Source organism: Leptonychotes weddellii, unplaced genomic scaffold, assembly GCF_054177405.1.
Source record: "Leptonychotes weddellii isolate Sample4059 unplaced genomic scaffold, ASM5417740v2 HiC_scaffold_10121, whole genome shotgun sequence".
NCBI lineage: Eukaryota > Metazoa > Chordata > Mammalia > Carnivora > Phocidae > Leptonychotes > Leptonychotes weddellii.
The window spans coordinates 1-6,126 of NW_027677643.1; the positions used below are offsets into that span (position 1 = coordinate 1).

Consider the following 6,126-nt stretch of genomic DNA (forward strand, 5'->3'; position numbering starts at 1 on the left):
TGTTTTTATATTTGCATACACAGCTTTACACAAATCTTTAAATCAAGCAAAGGTACAGGATAGTTAACTTTTTCCTCTATTTTTCTCCAAAATATTGTTAGCTTAAGATTTCTCATTAAACAACTGGGACGCCTGGGTGGCTCAGTTGGTTAAGCATCTGCCTTCAGCTCAGGTTATGATCCCGGGGTCCCGGGATCGAGTCCCACTCTGGGCTTCTCGCTCAACAGGGAGCCTGCTTCTCCCTCTGCTTGCCGCTCCCCCTGCTTGTGCTCTTGCTTTTTCTCTCTCTCTGACAAATAAATAAAATCTTAAAAAAAAAAAAAAGATTTCTCATTAAATGACTGATTCAGTTACTGTAAAACTAGAAAATTAATTATTTTCTCTTGAAAGGCACCCCAGTATCTCCCTTAAAAAATGTTTAAGAAATTCCTAAGTTGTCAAAATATTCCTTTTACCTGAAGCAGTTTTGGATTAATGTCCTTCAAGAATTAACAATCTTTCACAGCTCTTAATTTTCTAAAGCAGCCTGAACATTCTAAAAGTAATCTTAACTGAAAATCATCAATCAGAAAATGACTTGGCTACCAGTTTCGATAACCCACCTCAGAGGGTGTCTTCGCTGAAGTATCAGATGTTGGTATGAGATCCACATATGCATTTGAAATGACAACGTCTCCAGTTTCTTCGATCTTAAGATTTAAGAGGGAAAAAAACTAGTTCACTCTGATGATTCCAATGAAAACACAGTATCGTTGTGAAACAGTACACAGTCATTTAAAAGAAAACAACAATTTTTCCTCATAAGAAAAAGAAAATAAGAATCCAAATTAAATCAAGTTTATAAATTAAATGTCAAGATGAATAAACACTAAGGCTTGCTATTTTAATACAACTGTTATTAACCCTAACTGTAGAATCAACTGGTGCCCTTTTAAAATATACATATGATGAGGTCCCATCTCCAAAAATTCTAATTTAAATGCCCTGGGGTTGACCCTTGGCATTGGTATTTGGGGAAATTGTTTTTTAAACATAAGTGTGTCTCATGGGGAGCCACGGTGAGAACTGCTGAATTCTTATAAATAGTACAAGGCATGGTGAGTATCCACATGAAGTAGTGATGCTCAAAGTGCATTTGTTCTATTCAGAGAGAATAAAATCCTCTGGAACAGACCACAGTGATCCTTTTTAAGTAACAATTCTAATTCTTATTTCAAATAGGAAGGGTACATAGCATAAACTAAATGCTTAGACTTTCATCAAAATACTCATGAAAGGAACTCTAATTCGAATCCCTAATCCTTCATCTAAAATTATTCTAATGGCTACTCTTTCATAAAATTATGGTATTGCTACAAATGGGGAGGACCAGGTCTAAAAATTAAGGCAGCATTTATTAAAACTGATTTTTAACAATTGAGATCATTCTCCCTTGACCACTCGCCATTGTACTTCAGAAAAAAGATCTTTCAATTTGTTCATTTTATTTCTAATTATATATTATAAATAATTCTAATTATTATTATTTATTTCTAATTATATTCCAGTGCAAAGCATGGAAAGAGACAATTTATGAACAAAATACACTTTAGTAAATTACTTTCTTGCAACCAAGCCAAGCATGTCACTTTGGAACATTCATTTAAAATATTTCTTAAAAGGGCGCCTGGGTGGCTCAGTTGGTTAAGCGACTGCCTTCGGCTCAGGTCATGATCCTGGAGTCCCTGGATCGAGTCCCGCATCGGGCTCCCTGCTCGGCGGGGAGTCTGCTTCTCCCTCTGACCCTCCCCCCTCTCATGTGCTCTCTCTCATTCTCTCTCTCTCAAATAAATAAATAAAATCTTTAAAAAAAATAAAATAAAATAAAATAAAATATTTCTTAAAATACAACATGAAGGAAGGAGGGAAGGAAGGAAAGAAGGATTCCTATCTATAACTAATAGCAAAGAGTACCTCTAATCACTGGGGGGGGGGGAGGCAAATACAGTGAAAAGAGAGGAAGATATGCTTAGAATTTATCAAAATGGCAAGAAGGTATTCTATTTAGCTATTAAATTATTTCTCAGCCCTTTAAGTCTGTATCCATGGAGTTGATTTCTATGCTGTTCATTACTGCAACTGAGGAAAATAAAAACCTGGGGCGCCTGGGTGGCTCAGTTGGTTAAGCGACTGCCTTCGGCTCAGGTCATGATCCTGGAGTCCCGGGATCGAGTCCCGCACCGGGCTCCCTGCTCGGCAGGGAGTCTGCTTTTCCCTCTGACCCTCCTCCCTCTCATGCTCTCTGTCTCTCATTCTCTCTGTCTCAAATAAATAAATAAAATCTTTAAAAAAAAACAACAAACCCGTAAAGTGGTCATAGACCTGACCCCTTGTAGATTTCATCATCTTACTCAAAAAATAAAACTTACTCAAAATAATTAGAAAATAGGAAGGCTCCAGAAGAGGTGGCACAAATATTAACTGCAAGAGGATTTCAGAGAAAGGCCATATGTGAGTCTGTGGGGGCAGGAAACGGAGTGAGTGGTAAGGGGCCGCCTCTCAGGGCAAGGGAGAGCTTGAAAGGAAGCCGAGAGGAGAGGACAGGAGGTCACGGGAAATGAAGGGTATACACAAATTAAGCAGGAAAGTGACACTGCAAGCCGCAGGAATTAATGGGGAGTAAGGCAGCCACATAAAGCTGAGGTCTACAGTTATTTCTTGACGAAAGAAACTGTGATACAGTAAGAAGAGCGAGGGCTCTGGGATTGGGGCTTTGAGCCAGGAAGACCTGGGTGTGTCCCTCAGCTGGACCACTTTCTGTGTGACCGTGAGCAAGTATTTAAGAGCCCTGAACCTAGATTTTCTTCCAGCGAATGGAGAGTCCTTGGGCATATTAGAGACAATAGTACAGCCTGCTCAGAGGTATTTAATAGCTACTATTATTATTCATGGTGGTGTCTACATGGCTCAACACACACCATCTGATTTTTAACAAGTACAAAATGATCGGCCAAAAAAAGTACTAGCGTGGTCAACCGTGTTGATAAAAATTATCTTTAAAAATCTTACAAATAAAGGGATGATTGCATGGCCTTTTAGTATTTTACTGGAACACTGCTAACAGCCTCACCCAAACATTACTTAGCTCTTTAGGGAGACATAGTTATTTTTTGTCTTGTCACCTACTCTTAATTAGGCCCAACCTCTGTGACATAAGGTGTTACTTTCTGGATTCTGGTGTGATCAAGATGCACATGATTCCTGTGCAGTAGAAAACATAACCATAAAGGGTATGGTTTTAGTGTTCTGTAGGACATTAATTAGCTTTGCGTCTAATCCAGCAAGGTTATTTGGCAGCGGGTCCTGGTGGGCCAGACACTGTTGCTCTAATTCTCTTCCGAACCAGTTTTATCATCTAGCCAGCTCCCTCATTAAGCAATTAAACAGCGTTCCGTCGTATTTTCATTTTGTATCTGTGTGAGAGTCATGCCTTTAATATTCTGAATATTATATTTTGACAATGACTTGGTTGACTGGTTGAGCCAAAAAGATAGGGTTGGTTGGGTTTTCCGAACAGCTGTGCCATTCCTACATACAGGCACCAATTTAGTAAAAAGTAAAACAGAATTAAAAAAAAGGTACAAAGCCATCTTATTTTCAATTAAAAGGTACCACTGATTAAAAAAAAACCTTCTAGGTTTTCCGTCATACCCCCAGTATTCACTGAAAGAACGCTGTAGGACGGACCAGGGTTACAGGGTGTGGTGATGCAGGTAACAAAACAAGGAACCTCTAACTACATGACTCATACCTTGGTTTGGAAATGGATTCTATTTCCTTCCTTCCACATCTCAGTTTGTAGAGTCTGTCCTGGATACACTGGTTTTGCGAAACGAACCTTTAAAAGAAATGAGTTTGAGGGTTACACATGTTTTAAAATGAAACCTTCCTACTTGTGGGGACAGAAATTCAGACGGATGTTAGAGAACATAAAAGGAAGAAAACAGAGGTTTAAATACATTTAAACTCATAAAGGAACACAAATAGTAGTATGATAAAATTAGGCAATGGATATAGTTTGTATAAGCTAGTTTATCTTTCAAAATAAAGAGTCCATAACTAGTCTTTAATCTTGACAAAGCAAGAAACAGAAGCACCATCATGTTAAGGAGAATAATACAGGTATCCCCAGGACAACATAAAGGATGCAGCTGAAAGTGGTACCAAGTACATCTGGGGAATAAGATCTGGGATGCGTGCAGGACAAAATAATGCCACTTCTTATTTCATCATCTTCTCTACCACTGTATTTGCTCTGTGTACACAGGATTATGTAATAATACAAGTAGTTATAATAAAGTGAAAACCATGAAAATAATCAGTGTTATTACAGGCAACACATCAGAAAATGCATTTTCACTGCCTCATAGAGCACAAATCGATAAAAGCTTCTGGAGCTATTTGACACCATCTTAAATGTTGTTTTTCAGCGTCTGCCTTTTGACGTACACCTCCGCAAGGTACTGTGTGCAGAGATAGGGGTTTTTTGTAATTTATAAGGGATGAAAATGTGAAAATCAGTAAGCAGCCATCATGCTGACACTGGTGTATGTTTCTGAGAGTTCAAATGCAGCCACTTAACATTTTTAATTAAGTTAGGGCAAATTACAAAAGAGTGAAAAAAAAAGTAAATCTCAAGTTTCTGTTAATGCCTATAGGCTGACATGTGTATGCTCCCGATTAATTTATGAAGCAATCCAATTAATCTGTTGAAATTATAATTGCATACGATATCCTCATGGTGCAAGTGTGAGAGGTATTTATAGCTACAATACGAACACATGCTGATTGCCAAGTCAGTGAAATAACAGAAATGTGTATTGTTTCAGTACAGTACCTATATTAAAAGAAGTCACTAAAACTCCTTTCCTTCTCCAAAAATAAAAAAGGAACTAATGTTCAAATTACACAATAATACACACATACCTTAATTGCCTTGAATCTCGACACATCATTGTCTGCATACTGCTGTAAAACATGCCTGGCAGAAAATCCAAATGTACATAATCCATGTAATATGGGCTTGTCGAAACCTAAAAAAAAAAGAAAGAGAATTTGGTCAGACATAGGCACATATCCTGTTTAAAAGCCAAGGATAATTAATTCAGGATTTCAAACGGCACTCAGATGAATTATACCATCTATTTTAAGAAACGTGGAAAAGAGTTGTAAAAAATACCTCCGGGGGAAAACTATGAAATAAACAAACAGAGAAGAAACAAGAAAGGAATGCATGTTAGAGATGTGGGAACACAAAGAATTGTTCTGTTTAGCTGGGGCTGTAACCATGAAATCATCCATATTGATTTCAGTATCAGATGATCCTTCTGTCACCTCTCAGTCCCTTGCTCTAACCTCCAACGTCCTTGCCTGTCAGGAGAACTCAGACACCCGCCCATGTGATCCGATCGAAACTCTGCACTAGCTTCCGTCCTCCACAATCTGAATTATGAACTCCACGCACACCATCCTCTGAACCCTGTATCCCGCCTTTCCCCATCCTTAGCATCAATGTGTTAGGAGAGGGTTATTTTTAAAATATTACTCAAACTAGCTCTCTCTGAGTGTTACTTAGATGACCAAAGCTAGTCGTTTTCATCGGTACATATCATGAGCAACTCACCTGCGAAACCAGCAAAGTTAGGATCAATGTGTAAGGGATTCCAGTCGCCACTGAGGCGGTACAAAGCAGCCTGCGGAGAAAGAATTATAAAAGTAATGAGCTATTCTCAGTAACTAGTTTCTGAGAACACATTAAAAGAAAAACAGGATATATGGCTGGTTATTAAATAAGAAACATATTCTAAGTGACGCTCTGATTTAAAAAATAACTATTTCTAACACAGAAAGATGAACTGTAAATCAAATGCGTTTTGCAACACCTGCCACTGAACCCAGTTGGGGAGGAGGGGACCCATCAGATAATGGCAAGGGGAGCCACGAACTACACCTGGGTAAGGAGCAAGTCACAGAAATGAATCCATCAATCTACTCATTAAAACACGATGAAGATAAGGTAGATATTTACAGCCTCTTCTAACCAAGCAAAATTTAGGCCAACTTTCTTAACGGGGTAATTTGAACTGA

General features: G+C 38.3%; 1 long non-coding RNA gene across 1 annotated transcript; it reads right to left on the reverse strand.

Moving 5' to 3' along the window:
• Window positions 1-573: 573 nt before the first annotated feature.
• Window positions 574-5,921, reverse strand: LOC145718021 (uncharacterized). Its single transcript, XR_014141535.1, has 4 exons — window positions 5,663-5,921; window positions 4,966-5,072; window positions 3,791-3,877; window positions 574-689 (listed from the first exon to the last, which is right to left on the reverse strand). It is a non-coding gene; the product is annotated as an uncharacterized LOC145718021 (long non-coding RNA).
• Window positions 5,922-6,126: the final 205 nt, after the last annotated feature.